Here is a 19,886-nt window from a genome sequence, read left to right on the forward strand (position 1 = left end):
TTGGAGGGACTTCCTCTCACTTCCTGTTTTGACTGAGGGAGAGGAAGTGATAGGAAATCTCCTCAATGGGACACAGATGGTAAAAAACCCAGTCAGGGGTTAGAACCCTCCCGTACTCCATCCAAAATGAAAAACAAACCCCCAATGCACACCACCCTGGGCATAGAGCGGGCAGAGGATGGCGGTGGGGGAGCTGGTGTGGAGAGGGCTGGAATACCACAGACACCACTGAACTGGCTGGGTATTAGATTGTAAGCTCTGATGATCAGGACCCTCTTGTATTGTCTCCCTTTATATTGTACAGCGCTGTGCAGGCTGTTGGCGCCATACAAACCCTGAATAATAACTCAGCAGACATGGGATGGGGGGAAGTGACTACAGGGGGGAAGTTGTAGAACTTCTGTACGCGGGTACACACATCTTATACAGGGCTGTAGGTGTCCCCCATCGCTGGGGGGTGGTGTGACGTGTCTCTGGCACAGCCCCCCTTGTCCTGTCTCCCCCTCCAGGCGGCGTCCCTCCCCCTCCTTCTCCCCTCCCCCTCATAGCGGACTGTGGTGTTCAGGACCAGCAGGGAGCGGAGTCCGGAGTGAGTACGATGTGTGTGGCTGGATGTTGGGCCCCGGGTCCTGTGCTGGTTCGCTCTCATGTCCCTTCGCCCGGTGTGGTGTGCGGGGCTCAGGGCGGACGGAGGTCTCGCCTCCTCCAGGGGGAGCCGTGTCCGGCGGAGGGGAGTCCCGGGGACGTGACGTAACCTGTGTGAGAAAAGTGAGGACCGGAGGAGGGGGCTCCGAGTCCTTTGTGTCCCGGGGGGACTTCTACCGGATACACCGAGAGATGGGGGGAGGACAGGGGTCGCTGACCTGAGTGGGGGGGAATGGGGACAGGCAGGGCTGAGGACTGAGAGAGCTCAGTGACCTGAGGGGACAGGCTGGGCTGGGGACAGAGAGAGCTCAGTGACCTGAGGGGACAGGCTGGGCTGGGGACAGAGAGAGCTCAGTGACCTGAGGGGACAGGCTGGGCTGGGGACAGAGAGCTCAGTGACCTGAGGGCGGCAGGCTGGGCTGGGGACAGAGAGAGCTCAGTGACCTGAGGGGACAGGCTGGGCTGGGGACAGAGAGAGCTCAGTGACCTGAGGGGACAGGCTGGGCTGAGGACAGAGAGAGCTCAGTGACCTAGGGGGGGGGACAGGCTGGGCTGAGGACAGAGAGAGCTTAGTGACCTGAGGGGACAGGCAGGGCTGGGGACAGAGAGAGCTCAGTGACCTGAGGGGACAGGCAGGGCTGAGGACAGAGAGAGCTCAGTGACCTGAGGGCGGCAGGCTGGGCTGAGGACAGAGAGCTCAGTGACCTGAGGGGACAGGCAGGGCTGAGGACAGAGAGAGCTCAGTGACCTGAGGGCGGCAGGCTGGGCTGAGGACAGAGAGCTCAGTGACCTGAGGGGACAGGCAGGGCTGAGGACAGAGAGAGCTCAGTGACCTGAGGGCGGCAGGCTGGGCTGAGGACAGAGAGCTCAGTGACCTGAGGGCACAGCAGGGCTGAGGACAGAGAGAGCTCAGTGACCTAGGGGGGGGACAGGCAGGGCTGAGGACAGCGAGAGCTCAGTGACCTGAGGGCGGCAGGCTGGGCTGAGGACAGAGAGCTCAGTGACCTGAGGGCACAGCAGGGCTGAGGACAGAGAGAGCTCAGTGACCTGAGGGCACAGCAGGGCTGAGGACAGAGAGAGCTCAGTGACCTGAGGGGACAGGCAGGGCTGAGGACAGAGAGCTCAGTGACCTGAGGGGACAGGCAGGGCTGAGGACAGAGAGCTCAGTGACCTCAGGCAGGGATGAGGACAGAGAGAGCTCAGTGACCTAAGGGGGGGGGGGTACAGGCAGGGCTGAGGACAGAGGGCTCAGTGACCTAAGGGGGGACAGGCAGGGCTGAGGACTGAGAGCTCAGTGACCTAAGGGGGGTACAGGCAGGGCTGAGGAAAGAGAGAGCTCAGTGACCTAAGGGGGGTACAGGCAGGGCTGAGGACAAAGAGAGCTCAGTGACCTAAGGGGGGTACAGACAGGGCTGAGGACAAAGAGAGCTCAGTGACCTAAGGGGGGTACAGGCAGGGCTGAGGACAGAGAGAGCTCAGTGACCTGAGTGGACAGGCAAGGGCCAGTGATGTGAGGGGACAACGAGGCAGGGGCCAGACATGGGGAGGGCCAGGTAGGGCTGGGGATATGAAGGGCTGAGGGAGATAGGTGTAATGGGTACAGAGAGAAGCCAGTGACCTAAGGGGACAACAGGACAGGGGCCAGGCATGGGTTGGTGACCTGACGGGACAGGCAGGTGATGTGAGGGACAGGCAGGGGCCAGGGCAAGGGGCAGACACGAGGAGGGCCAGTCATTGGGTTGGGGATCTGAGGGGACAGGCAGGTGATGTGAGGGACAGCCAGGGGACAGGACTAAGGGCAGACATAAGGAGGGCCAGCCATGGGGTTAGGGATCTGAGGGAACAGGCATGGGTTGGGGACAGACGGGATGTGAGGGGATAAACAGGGGCCAGGCATGGAGTTGGTGACCTAGGGGCCAGGACAAGTGTCAGGTATTATAGGGGACAGACAGGCCAGTGATGGGCAGCGATGGGGATGTGAGGGGACAGACAAGGTCCCAGTGACATGAAGGACCAGTTGGGTACAGGCTACATGAGCGGGGACACTGCTGTCTTGCTGAGTCATTTTGGAAGTCCCGATGATTTTTTGAGGTTGATGCTGGTAATCCACAGAGGACAGGTTCACACCCATGCAGGTTGATGTGTTTATCTGGTGTGTTTGTTGCACAGTTTGCATTTTTCACATGTGTTTTGTATTGTGCATTTTTGGGATGGTAGAAGAGTGTTTGTTGTCATACAGGAAAGAGCGCCAAAACATCCATTTACATGCATTTTGATGCATTTCCATCGAAGTCTATGCCAGCCTTTTTCAACCAGGGGGCCTTGAGGTTTCTTCAGGGGTGCCTTGGCAAAATGTTTAAAAATTTCCTAAAACATGTATACAAGCCAGAGGGTGGAACAATCCTGCCTTTTAGTTACACAAAGCCACAGGTTTTCATTGTGCACCATAATGACCTTCTAGCCATAATGAGGCTGCAGTGATGGGCACTGATAGGCTGCACTGATGGGTACTGATAGGTGGCACTGATGGGCACTGATGAGGAGCCACTAGTAGGTGCACTGATGGGCATTGAAAGGCAGCACTGACAGGCGGCACTGATAGGTGGCACTGACTGGCAGCACTGATAAGTGGCACTGACTGGCATTGATAGGTGGCACTGATAGGTGACACTGAAAGGCAGCTCAGATGGGCACTGATATGTGGCATTGATGTGCACTGGTGGGCACTGGCAGGTGGCATTGATGGGCACTGGCAGGTGGCACTGCTAGGGCTGCACTGATCATCAGTGCCCTGATGATCAGTGTACATGTCCCCTCTGAGGAATGCCGAGTACCGGCTCTCCTCTCGAGCTGTCAGTGTGACAGCTGGAGAGGAGAGAAATGCCGATAACCAGCATTTCCCTATTTACATGCGATCAGCTGTGATTGGACACAGCTGATCACATGACTGAGCCGACATTTTCGGCTTTTTCCATTGATCTGTGATCCGCCTTATCCGAGGGACACAGCGCACCACCGATCGCCACGCTGTGTGCTCCTGGAGCCGCGCATGCGCGGTTAGAGTGGGAGGACGTCATATGACATCCTCCCAGAACGAGAGAACTGTCTTGCGCCCGTCATTGCCTTATATGATGGGCGGGAGGCGGTTAAAGGGTGCCTTCACTGAAAAAAGTTTGAGAAACACTGGTCTATGCAGGAAAACACTCCCTGACCCCCTTCAAAAAATGCACTGGTGGATGTGAACTTGACCCATAGGAAATCATGTTAAAGCTGTAGTAAACCACATCCAAAAAAAAAAAAAATATTGGGCCCCGGGCAATTTAAGTCACATTGTGCTAGTACGCACCACATACTAGCACATTATGACAAACTTACCTGTAAACAAAGCCCTCCAGTGGCAAACTATAACTTCTATAGGTGCCTCCATCTTCACCCGGTCTTCCTTCTGGGGTCGTGGGCTTTGACCTTATGAATGGTTGAGCCGCAATGACGTCACTCTCACGCATGTGTGCTGGAGTCGCTCTTTACGGCACAGGGCTCTGAAGGAACGACACAGGTATGACGACACTGGCTGCTGCTGAGTGAATATCTCCTGAATGGTGCACGTTTAGGAGATATTTACCATACCTAGATGTACGCCTTACTATAGGCTTACCTATAGGGAAACTTCAACCAAGGGAGCTTAGTCTGACTTTAAAGGAGACGTTTACCTTTGGGAGCATGTTACATTTCCTACCTGTTTTAGAGGGTGGAACATGTAACATGTTCCCGCTCCCCGATTCGCCTCTTCCTGTGACAGCGATCCAGGGTTCTTGTCCCTATACCTGCTGTCACTATATGGGAAGAGTTCTCCGCCCACAAGTCAATAACAAGTATTGACAGCCTTTGCGGCTGTTGGGTTGTAGTTCTCAATGAACTAGCAGGGCACAGGTGAGCACTTTAAGTAGTTCATTGAGTTTTCCTATCATTTTGTAAGGGCCAATTCACACCAGTGCATTGATCTGTGTTTTAGAGCAACTGTAAAAAGTAGATCAACAGGAAGTCTGAAAAACAATAGTTTCCTTTGTGTTCTATTTGCACCACAATGCTGTGCAGGCATGTTCACAGATGTCAAAATTTATGTAAATGGATGTCAGCGAGCGTTAAAATGGACGGAAATATACATGCATTTTCCATACATTTTAGCACAAGTCAGTGTGAATTGATCCTAACTGCCTGCCAGTATGAGGTATGAGCAGAAAGCTTACACTGACATTCTGCAGAAGCCATGCATTGCACCTGAGATCTGCTAGCAGCCTGCAATGCTTTGCAGGATCCTAGTAAAAAAATTAAAAAAAATAAATGCACATTTTATTTTATTTTTTTACCCGCATTTATTATAATATATTTTTTTTTATAATGGTGAAGTTATCCTGTAAATGGACTGTAGTGCCGAAGATCTGAAAACACACTGCAAAACACATAGGTGTGAACCTACCCTAATTGAAGACTACACATACAAAGTTCATACGAAAATGCTTTGTAACTTCAGTGAGTGGATGGATATTGTTTGAAAATTTTGCTTGCTTTTAGGCCTGGTTCACACTATGCCTGCGCATGAATTGCACATGAACGCACTGTGTGTTCCTGTTCAATCCACATGAGATTCACATAAGTAGCGTATGCACTACTTTTTAAAAAGTACTGCAATGAATCACGTGGTATAAAAGTTAATTAACAATAGATATGCATCGCTCCCTGGGTGTATCAAACTCACTTATACCACGTGAACTCAGACATAAGTGTATATATCATAGACATATAATAAAACATCAATATCTGTGACTAATGATATAAACAAAGAAATGTGAATAGAGATTCTTCAGCTCTTGTGATAATAGTCCATAAATATTCCAATCCAATCTGCGTGATTCCAATCTATATCTTCCTCCACTGCGCTCACCTCAAGGTGTGGACCTGAAACATACACTATATTGCTAAAAGTATTGGGACACTCCTCCAAATCATTGGATTCAGGTGTTCCAATCACCTCCATGGCCACAGATGTATACAGTCAAGCACCTAGGCATGCAGACTGCTAATGCAAACATTTGTGAAAGAATGGGTCGCTCTCAGGAGCTCAGTGACTTCAAGCATTGCCACCTGTGCAATAAGTCCATCCATGGAATTTCCTTGCTACTAAATATTCCACGGTCAACTGTTAGTGGTATTATCATGTGTGGGCAAGGTGAGGCCTCGGTAGAGGCGTTATGGCCCCTCCTCCCAAAAATTTAAAGTCAGCAGCTACAAATACTGTAGGCTGCAGTGCTCTGGGACCTGTGAAATGTCCCAGAGGGGTGCGGGCGGACGTGGGGGGCCAAACCTCCAGCTCATTTTGCCGTGGCCAACTGAGCCAGAAGTGGGAGTGGGTACCTGTCGAAACCAGGTACCTGCCCCCCCCCCCCCATAGGTGCCAAAAGTGGCAGCGGGGGGGAGGAGGCAGATAAGCGGAGCTTAAAGGAGATTTACCCTCTCTATTTGTTCTGTTTACCATTATTAGTGAAAGTAAAATAAAATCCCAGATTTTGAGTTGTTCCTAGAACAGTAATAGAGGGGAAACTAGTTCTGGTGAACTGGAGGTCCCCAAGGAAATCTCTTAATTTGCAGGGGTTTCCTATCACTTCCTGTTTGGCTATGGGACAGGAAGTGAAGGTAAATCTAAATGGGATATAGATGGTGAAAAAAAAAAATCCATGGGTTATAACCCTCCCTTACTCTATCCAAAATGAAAAAAAAAGTTTTATCTATGGTGGAAATAAGGGATAACTTAGGAAACAAGTGTACCGAAATAAAAATTCTTGTGCAGAAACCTAAAATTCAGGACAGTTTTTAAATTTAAAAAAAAATGTAATTTATGTGGCTGGCAATTTTGCATTGAAGCATCTAAGGGGCATTTTTGCATGAAAGTCTATGAGACGCAACTTTGCATGAAAGTCCATGAGATTTTGCATGGAAGTCACTAGAGGGCGTTTTTGCATGAAGGTCAATGAGACGCAACTTGGCATGTATCGGCACCTTTTTTCCTATTGGCAAAATACCTATAACACCATTTTCGGCCGCAAATATATTGGTGCATCCCTATAGGAAACAGCGATCACAGAGCAATTACATTCAGTGTAAATCATAGGAAAGGGAGGGATAAGGGTAGTGCAGGAACATTTAATTTCAAAAACATTTGTAAATTGCACTCCATACTACATGATAAAATTCTAGAAACATTGAATGCTGAGGAAAAATGGCAGTACTTTAAGAGCATATTAAATAATAGTAGCAGCCAGTGTATTCTAATGGACAAATATAAAAAAGCCAAGGTGAAACCTGGGTGGCATATGAAAGAGAAAAAAAATGGCCTTTAAAAAATATTAGACCGAGGGGTCATTTTCAGCATTCCAACACTACAAAGTTGCATTCAGAGCAGATAGAATAGACCACGGGAGACACATGGAGAGAGTAAAAAAAACTCCCTCAAAATATTAAAAATAAAATCGTAAGAAAGCAAGGTCAGAGTACATTGGCCCAAGAAAAGATGACCTGGGGAAGTTGGTTACAAATGAAAAGTAGAGGGCAACGGCACTAAATGCACCATAGTGATATACAAATACCTCAATGGTGATTCCAGCATAAGAAAAAAAAAACTATTCAGTTTCAGGGAGCTTAGCAGGACACAGCCGCTCAACGAACTTGGACGAGAAGTGGTTTAACCTTAAACTGCGTAAGAGGTTCTTTACTGTTAGAGCGGTAAGGATAGGGAACTCCCTTCCGTAGTGAGTAGTGTCTGCAGGGGAGTATCGAAAATGAAAAAAAAAAAAAACTTAGATGGGCATCTTCTAGTTACCGTATTTTCATACTGTGGTTTGTATGCATCCATAGACATCATTTTGTTCTGTTGAGCTCTCTGCACATTGTTGTGTCTTGAACAGATAACGGTTTTGGAGCACATTGTGGTGAAGATTCATGAGCATTTACAGCAGTGGTTGGCCCCTGACAGCTCTAAAGAGCTGCACATAATGTTCAGTATACAATTGAAGACTGTCAGAGACTTCAGACTTGGTACAGGAGATGATCAGGAACTGCAGACATGCAACATGGGTGCTTAGAGATTGAGTAGACACTACAGGAGTCATAGAGAGGGGACCTGCTACATGAGACTGACAGTTCAATGTCATTAAAGCCTCCTTACAAATTATTGCTTTCCCTACTGACTGCTGGGTCCGGCAAAGGGCCACACCGCAAGTACAACATTTTTTTGCACATTGGTGAAGCTTGGAAAGTAAACTAAGATACTTTGTACTCTTGGACTTATGTTATAATATCTACATTTATCTTACAATTTCTCTGATCTGCTTACTTGTTCTTTCACTGAGTTGATTGTAGAGATGTTTTTTTTTTTTTTTTGGCACAGTCGTTTCACAGGTTGATTGCACAATCGTCACAATGTAAATGAAATTAGATTTTTTTAAATTTGTGATATATATATATATATATTATTTGTGTCATTCAACTCAAAAGAGGCACCTGCATTGGGAAACCGATGAATCTGGGGTTGGGGGGTAGCGCTGGAGATTGAGTCCTGCTTTTCTTTTTTTTTTTTCTTTTTTACACCAAAATAGTGATGTGCGCCAGAACATTATGACATAGGTTTCTGTCCACTTGTGAGACATCCATGTAGACACAGGCAGCTGGTAGGACTGCATTGTCATCCCCTGGGCATGGGGAATATCAGATTGGGGGGGGGGGTAGCTGTATAATCCACTAGGCTCATATGCTGCAACCTGAGTTCTGTTAAAGAAAATTATCACCAGTAAGTAAAAATCCCTGCTGAATCCCCAAGGGGACACAGTATACATTACACTTGGGCTTGTTAAGATCTATGCAGTGGTTTAAAATGAACTTTCTTTACTTTTCTGTTTGTTTTGTTCTGTAGCTACACCCTAGGCTGAAGCCCAATTAATGGGTTTTCCTACGGGGAGCTACAGCATAGCCCTAGCCAACCATCAGTCAGCGTTTGGCGGGGGCTATGTGAAAGATCTTCGGGATGATGGTAGGCATACACAGCCCCAGTAGATAGATCACCCAGCCCTGCAAGTGCTGTTTTTTCACATTATCAGTAGTAAACAATCAGTCGGTGCTGCAGGGCTGTGTGATGCCAGTTGATAGTAAACATCCACTGCAGGGGCAAATAGCTCACACAGCTCCGCAGAGCTGACTATCTCTTACTGTTGTGAATGAACAGTCAGTGGTTGTATAATAAATGAAGCTGACACCTCTCTGCGCTGTGCAGAATGGCGGCGCTTGTCTTCAGCGTGTACCTGCTGCCAGTGATGAATGCTGTCAATCAGTTCCCATAATGTGTTTTGTCTTCTTGCTTGTAGAGAGGTCTGAAAGTGGGTGGTGTTGGGGGGGGGGGGGGGTTAGTGAGTGAGCTGTCAGACACTGCTTAGCAACTACAAGATATATTGGAACAGGACTGAGTGCCACATGCATGTCATTACAGGGGAATTTGATAAAAAAAAACCATGATACTTTGAAGCAGAACTAAAATCACAATACTTCCTCCTCTCCAACAGTCTGATGTCTGTGAGTTGGCATCTTCTCTCTGGTTCTGGTCTTCAACTGTCTTGGCTGACTGGTACGAGATGATTCAACTCCTGTGAACATGCAGGACCCAGTCATCCCAGCCATAGAAGACTTGTGTGTAGGCGGGTAGGTTTCTTCTATTGCAGAAAAGACATCGTAATAAAGAGCTGCCTGCATGCAAGTTTTGTGATTTTTTTTTTTTGCCCTTTGTTCCACTTTAAGTCAGCACAACATTTGGTCTAGTACACATTTCGTAAATTTGTGAAGTGATCTCTGATTGGACGAGATGGATATCATGATGTCACTATCTCGCCTCTTCACCTTGTCCAGTCAGTTTTCATTCCTTGAGAAAATTCAAAGTGTTTCCGAATGGGGCCTATGCTGTGCAAGTGACCTCCTGTGTTCAGTGCAGCAGGGCAGCCACGAGAAGCTAGTGGAGATCACTGGAGTAGTGGTGTCTACAGGTGGGCATAGATGGATTGAAATTCAGCCAGTTCAGCAGAGACCAGACACATTTTGATCCATGTGTGGCCCCTGTTGTTCAACAGATGTTCATGTATCGTTTGACTTCTGTTGAGTGGATCTGCTGCAGCTCTGGATCTGCTGATCAGCTGCTGCAGCTCTGATCTGTGTATTATGACAGTGGAGGAGCCCCCCAATGTAAAAATACAATAGCACAGCAGGGAGCATTCCCCATCCCCCTCAATTATGTCAGTTTAATCAGTTCAGTTCAGTCCACTGTCTGAATACACAGAAAAGTGAGCCATGTATGGCCAACTTACTACAGTGATTTCCTGCTTCCAGAGGGTTCCCGTAGACATGACACATACAAACTAACATTGGTCCAAGCTGTACAAATTGGTCCAGTGAAAAAATTGCCATACCTAAATTGCAGCTTTAGAAAAGGATCTATCCTTTCCTAATTTATCTTTGATATCTCCCACATACAGTGCTTTGAATGTAACTGATTGCATAGGAAGCAGAGAGAGGAAGTTGCTCAGGAAGTACTGTCAGTGACTTGTGATCAGCGCTCCTGATTCTGCTTGTAGTAAAGTATCCAGGTCTCTGTTCCCGGGGGCCTATATAGTCCTAACTGGATGGAGTGTGATTAGTGAGTTGTAGATCTATGCATCGGGAGGGGTTTTTCTCTTATTTTCGTCTTCACTTTTCTTGCTATTCTATTTTCTCATACCCAGAATGCTTCTCAGAATTATACTGAATTTTGGTTACCTTCTCAGAAGTACTGCACCACATGAAGGGACATGGCAATAGACAAATGGGGGTCTTTTTACTAAAGCTGGAGAGTCCAAAATCAGACTCCCTTCTGCATAGAAACCAATCAGCTTTTAACCTTAGCTTGTTCAATGAAGCTTTGGCAATGAAACCTGGAAGCTGATTGGTTTCTATGCAGAAGTGAGTCTGATTTTGGACTCTCCAGCTTTAGGCTACGTTCACACTAGCCTTGTGTGCAGGCGGCAGAGAGGCGTTTGGGAAGCGTTTTTACCGCTTCCCAAACGCCTCTGCCAATTCTGCACATTACAGCACATGGTGCTGTTCTAACGGGAGCGTTTGCGTCGCGGCAAAACGGACGCCTCTGGTCGAGTCAGGAGGCTTTGAAGCCTCCTATTCTCGTCTATGGTGCCGCTCCGCAAACGCCCGGCCGGCGTTTGCGGTGCGGTTGCGACGCGGTTGCGAGGCGTTTGCGGAGCGGTAACACCACTCAAACTGCATTATAGGCATTTGTGGGGCGTTATTAACGCTCGGCAAACGCCTAGCAACCGCCGCTAAACCGCGCATGCAGCGTTTGCGGAGCGTTTGCCGAGCGTTAATAACGCCCCACAAACGCCGGACCAACGCTTGCCAAACGCTATAGGGGCGTTTGGCAAGCGTTGGTAAAACAGCCAAGTGTGAACGAGCCCTTAGTAAATAAGCCCCATGGTGTCTAAGTGGTTAATATATCAGAATATCTTTGTGTAACTTCTCTTGGGCCTTTTGGGTTCCCTTGTCCAGTTGAACTTCTTATAATCTATGCAAAGCAGCATAGAGGCAGCTGGTGAAATCGGGGACTAGCTCTCCTCTTGCATGTCCTTACTAGTTCTTGAATGTGTACCACATTATGGCTTTATTTTGTGACAATTTGGAACATTTTTGATAACTCATTGAATGTCTGCACCACAGAAGCTTTGCCATAATAAAATAATTAGAAGCTTTTTTTCTTTTTTTTTATCTTTAGTTTGTTCAGGTAAATTTTAAAATGAAAGAAGTTGATTGGTTGTCATGCACAGCTGCTGGAAATTCTGACTGGTCCAGTGTTGATAAATTACCTCTAAAGTGTAGCTTAAAGTGTAGCTCCACCAAAGGGGAAGTTCCGCTTTAATGCTTTGTGCCCCGATCCCCATGAAGGATTGGCACCTTTGGAGAGGGGGGAGCTGCAGTTTTTGTAGCTGCTGACTTTTTTATTTTTTTCAGGTGGAACTCCACTTTAGCTTTTCGGATAGTGCAGGAAAGGGTTGCAACTACTGCTGGCTATATGTTTTTATGTATGTTACTGATGAGGAAACTTCTTCTCATTGCCTATTGCAGGGAAATAGAATAGTAGAAAATACAACCCCCCCCCCCCCCCCCTCCGTGTCCAGAACTGAAAAGGTTTGGCTTTCAGTAAAGGGCTCGCTCACAACCTGTCCGTTATCTATGAAAGGAGAGACAGTTGTTTTCTATATGCCCTATTCACGCTACACAGATGCATTGCAAGAAAATGCTATATGTTTGCTTTACAAGGCACAAAGACTCATGTCAATGCCACATGCCTATCCTAATAAGAAAGAAAAATATATTTACCGCACAATGTGGTGTGATGGAGCCCTAATACTTTAAGAGCTCATTCACAATGTTTATGTCGAGTTGCGTTAATCTTCATAGATCAATGCAGGCTCATGGCAAGGTTACATAGAAAAGGATTGTTTTCTATATGTCCTGGTCACACCATATGTGTGCGGTCCTGTGCATTAGGGCACATAGAGTTGAATGAAAGAACTAAAGGGAAAACCTTTTTTTCACGTTGGATTGATTAAGGGAGGGTTATAACCCATTCTTAGGTTTTTGTTTTTTTTTGCCATCTTTGTTTCATTGGGGAGATTTCCCTTTACTTCCAGTTCCATAGTCAAAGCAGGAAGTGAAAGGAAATCTCAACATACTGAGGGAATCCCTGATTGTCACCAGAACTAGTCTCTCCATTGGAAGGTTTCCCCTCTGTTATTGTTATGGGAACAACCCAAAATTTGGGATTTTCTTTTCAGTTTTGATGTTAATGTTAGACATAACAAATATGGTGGATCTCCCTATCGGGGTCACAGACAGCAGTAAAAACCTGAGAGGTGTTCTATTCCCTCTCCACTTTATCCAGAATAAGAAAGTTTTGCCTTTTAGTTATACTTGAAGTATCAGTTTATATCTTTATTCATTTTTATAATACAAATTCACTTTATGTCAAACATCGTGCAATACAAAAATCCATGATTAATTATCTCCCCCCCTCCCATTGTCTTCTTGGTCCTCCCGTTTACTTCTTTTTTTTCTATTATAGTTGACAACCTATTCGATCGATATACCACACACAGGAAAGTGTATTTAGATCGACAGTTAAGATACAATTGTAACTTACGCAGGCCATAGACGGGTTGTTTATCGGCCGAATTTTCGGTTCTTCTCGTTACTTTTTATCGGTAATGCTGGAAAATCTACGAAAAACGGACCTTTTTCGTAAGCATTGGTGGCAGCAACGACCGATTTTTCGTTTATCAGCTGACAATTTGGCTGATAAACGTCCCGTCTATGGCCTGCATTACTTTTGTAAGTTGATCACATCTCTGTTTCCACTATGTAATCTCATATTCTGATTGATTGAAATATGATCATATTCATGAACAACGTATCTAAGTACTGCCGATCCCTGCAAATGAATCAATGATTTTCCGCCCTGGACAATCGACTCAGTTTGATCGAATCCCATCTAAATGGAGTTCAAATTGATTGGAAGGGAAGTTCTGGCTATTTGATTACTTTCAAATTCAATTGTTTTGATCGCATTACACATCGATTGACAATAAAATTGAAACGTGTGGCCACCATTAGGTTTGCTTGTTATACCTAGCTTCAGTGCCGTGTGTTTTTATTGGTTACATTATATATCTTCGATATGGAAGAGATGCAACAGGCTGAATCCAGGCAGTATGTTTGCCTCACTTTCCCAGCCCAGGCATGAGAGTTGTTACTTTCACAGCACAGTGACGGCTTTATGTCTGTCTCTGTGGTAACAGGTGAGCCGAGCAGCTGATTGGCTAACCCTGAAAGGTTAGTGGGGGCTGTTCTTGTAAACAGTCAGATTCCTTGTATTCCCTAAAGAGGAATTGTGGTGTGATCATTGAACTAATTAAATCACTTGAACACAAGGAAATGAAAACATCCAAATGGACGTACAACGGAAAATCTGATGTAACACAAGAACAACCATGAGATGACATGAGATAAAATGAGTACAAAATTGTATTTTACCATTAGCCACTATTAACTCTTGAGCGTAGCATAAGTAGACGAGTTTGATACTTTTTTTCCATATTTTTGTGTGTTTTTTCTCTCTCTCATTTTTAAGCATGTTGTGGTATACAGGAGCTTATTCGGGGTAGGATAGTGCATTTTTGGCACCATAGGCATTTATTATGGTGGCGCTTGAAAAATGTGCGTAACTTGCATTTTTGCAATACATGTGTTGCACCACACCAATACATAGGGTAGCTTATTACCATGTGTTGTGGTGCACTGCATTTTAGAAAAAAAAGGTAAGTGCACTTCGGTGCAGAATTAAAAGATTTCCTCTGTCCATGGGCAGCAACCCCACCCCCCATTCCTGTTACCTGCTGTTCCCTTATCTAGACAGCTGTTCATTCTTACTAAACAATCCCTCTCTGTCACTAGTCCACACTGCCTCTATTCTCTTGGTAATTGGCCATGTATGTAATGTACAGCAGTCTCTGTAACACAGTGACTTTCTTTTGAAGCCAGTTGTGGATTAGGATTGCAGGTACAAGCAGGTTCAAGGGTAGACTGCAGATCTAATTGATGTGTCCACAGAAACACAGGTCTGTAAAAGCTTGCATTACAAAGAATGGTATCCTCTGAAATTCAAACTTCAATCTTTCCCCAGTGGAAGGAAAGATAACAAAGGAATTGCCTCTTGTTGATTGATAAACAAGCATAAAATAATCTATAAAAGACTAGAGAAATACAAGAAAGTGGAGAGGTTACGCTCGGCATACGTGGATCGAAATTATGCCAGTCCCTGTTGAACCTCCCTGAATTTTGATCCATGTATGGGCAGGAAGGTTGTACAGAAGTTGATCTACCAATCAACTTCTGTACAACCGCCCTATCGGGTTTTCCCTGCTCAATCCGCGCCACGCTGAAGAGTGCATTCTGATGGCGGGGAAGTCTCTCTGCTGTCAGAATACAATAGCTCAGCAGGGAGGATTCTCCTACCCAGGTTGGATGTGTGAATGGGGGAATAGTCAGTTTTTTGTTTAACCTGCTGGTTGAATGAAAAAAAAAACTATCATCTAAGGGCTTCTTAAAGGATAAGTTAAAACTTTGGGATCAATTTTAGGGTGGAACATGTAACATCATAGTCCCTTAGTCCCTATGCTGCAGCGCTGTCTGATTCCCCCCCTTTCTGTGACAGCAGTACTAGCTGTCACTTTTTAAAAACAGCGTGGTCGCGTGGGGCTTTACCCACACGGCCACGTCATTCATTCACAGAGTTCTGTGAATGAATGAACTACAGGTCTCGACAGCCTTGATGGCTATTGGCTTGTAGTTCTCAAACTATTATGGTGCTATTGAGCGCCGTGGTAGTTCATTGATTCTTCTTGTCAGTATATCTGCTTTCCTGTATATCCTGTACAGGCAAGCAGATATACTGATAGGGCTGCAGGAGACCAGCAAGGCCACAGCAATCTGCCGATCGCTGGTGCAATGCTTTCCACGCTCCTGCAGCAAAAAATACATTTTTTTTTTGTGTGTTTTTTTTTTTTAACCTGCAAAAAAATGTGCATTTATTATTTTTTGTCAAATAGTGAACTTATCCTGTAAGGCTGCCCATACATGGCTCAGTATTCTGACAGTCAGTTGGACTCCTCTGCTGTCAGAATACATTTACCAGCTCTTCAGCTTTTTGGCTGCAGCGTGTATCAAACGAAAGTCTTCCAGCAAACCCGTGTTGAGCAGTTGATCGGTAAATTGACTGCTCTCGAACAGGACTGGCCATAGATGGATGAGAATTCATCCAGTCCCTGCTAAATTGGCTGAATTTTCATCCACCAATGGCCAGCTTAAAGCTAGGTTCACATATGTGTGGGTGGTGCCACTGCAGATCCACACAAAAATCCATGCAGCCGCACCACCCACACAAAATAATGAAGACCTGCGGGCGGGTGCCATTAATTCTAATGGCACACCTCCCGCACTGGAAATTGCAACCACACTGGGAACTGAGGTTTCTGTGCGGGCTATGGTTTCCAAAGAAGTGCAGGGACTTCTTCCCTGCGTGTACTGGGGCACGGAAGTCCATTCAAATGAATGGGCTCTCATGCCTGCGCAAAACGCGGCCTGCAGTAACGCGGATATGTGAACCAGAGGTAAGCGTCCTTTGCACACAGAGATTTCTCCAGATTCTATGAACCTTTTGATGATGATATGTACTGAAGATGATATTTGTAAAGTCTTTGCAATTTTATGTTGAGGAATATTATTCTGAAATTGTACAACGATTTTTAATTCATATTTTGGTGAACCTCTGCCCATCTTTACTTCTGAGACACTCATTAGGGCTTGTACACTTCACTAAATTTCTAACTCCTCAAAAACATCCCTATAGTGTTAGTATGGGCATTAGACAGGCGTTAATGACCTTTAGTATGGGCGTTTTACACGCATTAAAAATGCTCCCCAAACGCCCTATGCGCGGTTCTGAGGTGGTTTATATGTGTTTTACAAGCGGTAAAACTGCACCACAAACGCCTATAATAAACTAATGGTAGTAATGCGCGGCAACCGCACTGCAAACTCACCACAAACGTCAGAACATCACCATAGGGTTGAATGTGGGAAGCGTTCAAACTCCTCCTGACTCGACATGAGGCTTCAATTTTGATGCGACGCTAATGCTTCATGTTTTGATAATGTGAACAACACTGTGTGCTGCCCATAGTATCATTTCCATAGGCGTTTGAGGAGCATTAAAAGCACCTCTCCAATGCCTGCTTTGCTGTGAACTAGGCCTAAGTATCACTTAAAGGATAGGTTCACCTTTTGAAAAAAAATTCTAAATGCACATTTTTTGCAGGTAAAATAGGTGCATTTATTATTTTTTTCTAAGGAACCTGCAATCTCAGGCTGCTGCAGACTCTCAGGATAGCTGTCTGCCTACATCTCATACGGGCAGGCAGTTACCTGAGAACTGGAAGATCAGTCAACTACCAGAGCGCTCACCAGAGCCCTTGCAGTTCATTGAGAACTACAAGCCGTCGGCAGCAATGACTGTACTTGAGGACATTCATTCACAGGAAAGTGTGAATGAATGATGTGGCCGTATGGACGGAGCCATTTTAAAATTGTGACAGTGGGTTAGGGAAGAAGATATTCTACACTCTGTGACAAGGAGAGGGGTATCCGGGGGAAGGGGGGGGGGGGTTTAGGCTGCTGATGCTGGAAAATAGGTGGAACATGTAACCTGTTCCAAAGGTGAGCTTATCCTGTAACCACTTGCCTACCGCCCAAAACCAGATATACAGCTACAGGGCGCCATTGTGCGCAAAATCACATAAATATAGGTGATTTTGTAGTTCCGGGTAGGGGGTGTGCTCCGCCCTACCTGCACTGCCATTGGTTGTAGCGATGTCAATCACTGGGTCCCGGCCGGCGATTCTTGGCCGGCACTTGGTGATCCCCACTAAAGTTGAGATGGGAGAGATCTGTATGTAAACAACACATATCTCTCTCCTGTCAGCATGGACATGCTGTTTTCTCTCTCTGCACAGCATGTCTCCCTAGTAAAACAGCACACAATGTAAGCGCAACAGGACACACAGTTAATTCTTTGATCACCCCAGATGTTAACCCCTTTCTGCCCAGTGTCATTAGTACAGTGTCAGTGCTTTTTATTAGCACTGATCACTGTATTAGAGTCAGTGGAGATGTCAGTGGCCATTAATCAGTTCCCTAAAAACTAAAAATTCTTCCTGCGCCAAAGAAAACTACTACAGGATCTACCCTGCTGATGTGCAATGTGATAAAACACACAAAATGTGACGACTATAAATAAACAGCGCAAACATAGACCTCTAAATATAATCAATCTATAAAGTGCATAATAATACTAAATATATCATAAATAATATTAGTAGTGAAAGTCCATCATAATAATAAACACCAAAAGTTCGTGAATCACAAAAAATTAGTGTAGAAATAAGAAATCCAGAAATTCTTCAGACGCAAAGAAAACTTCCACCTTCCACCCGTGCAAACCAATATCAATTACACTCACCAGATTTTGGTGAATGAAACGCCTTTTAGGAATTTAATGGGATCCTAAGCCCTCTTTCGTATCCACTCTATAGGATTCCTCACCATCAGAATAGGCTCCACCATTCAACCAGGGAGAAAAAAATCTCAGATAGTGTGATATTGCTAATTGCTATTTTCAATAAAATGAAAGATTAAGGCCACTCACATTTCAACCACTTTAAAAAGGCTTATTTATTGAAACAAACTTCTTCCAGATGGAAAATGAGTGATATACAGCTTTCTCAGGAATCTCACATCACAGCTCCAGGGTACAGCAGAAGCTCCACAGAGAAAACCATGCACAGATCCCAAAAAATGGCCACTGGAACGCACCACTCAGCGTGCGTTCCACTCACCGGAAGTGACATCAGACGTACGGGGTATAGACCGGAAATGCATCAACGCGTTTTGCCCCTCCCATCGGGCGTTCTCAAGACGTCTTGAGAACATCGTTGCATGACTGCGTAATTGTCAGTTAAATTACCTGGTCAGGAAGGGGGTAATTCCTCTTGAAGTGGTTAGGCCTGCCATAGATGGAATAAAATTCAGCTGGTTCAGCAGGAACCTGGTGAATTTTGATCCATCTCTGGGCAGGCTGGCTGTACTAAAGTCAATCTATTTATTGACTTCAGTAGAACCAGCCTGTCAGCCTGTCTTTTTTTTTTTTTTTTTTTTTGTTCTATCACTGACGGTGGTTGCAGGAAAGAAATTTGCATAATGTATGGCCTCCCTAAAACCAGCCATAGATATAGTGATTTTCTTTCCGACAGGCAGGTTGTACCCAAGTTGATCGATCAACTTGGGTATTTTCAGCCTGCCCATACATTCTTTGGATATCGGCCGGTCCCTGCTGAACTGGCCGAGATTCAAACTGTCTGTAGCTGGCTTTACTTTGCTAGCTTTTTGTTGCCCTGTCACAATTTTTTTTGATGTGTTGCTGCCGTCAATTCCAAAATTGCCTTATTTTTTTTAATTAAAGGATAAGTCACCTTTTGGAACATATTGCATTTTCCACCCATATTTAGTATGGAACATGTCACATGTTCCAAATCCAGCAGCCAGTTCACCCTGACCTCCCCTCATTGTGAAAGTGGGTGAGGGACAGTGGGCTCTGTCCACATGGCGGCAGAATTCATTCACAGTTTCCTGTCAATGCATGAACTAAAACTAACATCAGCCATTGCGGCTGATGGCTTGTAGTTCTGAATAAACTGAGAGTTCATTCACAAGCCCTGCAGCATGTGTGATCTGACGCCATGTAGGGTAGAGGAGAGCTATGGGGTCTAATAGACCCCAGATCTCTCCAGAAAGAGGATCTGTCATGGCCCATGCTATCATGATAGATATTTACATTCTTTGTGATGGCAATAAAACTAATAAAACAAGATAAACTACTAGTGTAGAAAAAATAAAATAAAATTACATTTTTTTTATAAAGTGCCCCCATTCCACTATGCTTGCATGCAAAGGTGAAGGCATGCTTCAGTCCTGCATGCATATGTAAACAGCAGTCTCACCACACATGAGTTATCTCTGCAAATGTCAGGACGAGAACAATAATTCTAGCACCAGACCTCCTGCGTAACTCTAAACTGGTAACCTGTAAAAGCTTTTAAAACGTTGCCTATGGAGATTTTTAGGTACCATAGTTTGGAACTGTTTCAGGAATGTACACAGTTTTAAAGCATGACATGTCTGGTATCTATTTACTCAGCGTAACATAATCTTTTATATTTTACAAAAAAAATAGGGTATATATTTTATGCATTAGTGTTTTGTGCATTAAAATTCATTAAAGGGTAATTTTTCCAAAAAATTTGCATTTGAAAAACTGCTGTGCCATGTCACCATATGACATAAAAATATGCAACATCCACCATTTTATTCTCTTAAGGCCTCTGCTTAAAAAATATATCATATTTGGGGGTTCTAAGTAGTTTTCTAGGAAAAAAAAATGTTTCTTCATGTAGGTAGAATGACAGAATTGGCCCAAACTGGAAGTGGTTAATTTT

At 45.1% G+C, this 19,886-nt stretch overlaps 1 protein-coding gene across 2 annotated transcripts in view; it reads left to right on the top strand.

Moving 5' to 3' along the window:
* The first annotated feature begins 511 nt into the window (after nt 1-511).
* ST3GAL6 (ST3 beta-galactoside alpha-2,3-sialyltransferase 6) overlaps nt 512-19,886 on the top strand; it is a 221,127-nt gene continuing 201,752 nt past the window's right edge. For both annotated transcript variants that reach the window (XM_089682948.1, XM_089682949.1), the window contains exon 1: nt 512-589. The gene's annotated coding sequence lies outside the window, so the exon portion shown is untranslated. The remainder of the gene's footprint in view (nt 590-19,886) is intronic.

Source organism: Staurois parvus, unplaced genomic scaffold (genome assembly GCF_062004578.1).
Source record: "Staurois parvus isolate SC_StPar_1 unplaced genomic scaffold, SC_StPar_1.0 ptg000299l, whole genome shotgun sequence".
NCBI classification, from domain to species: domain Eukaryota; kingdom Metazoa; phylum Chordata; class Amphibia; order Anura; family Ranidae; genus Staurois; species Staurois parvus.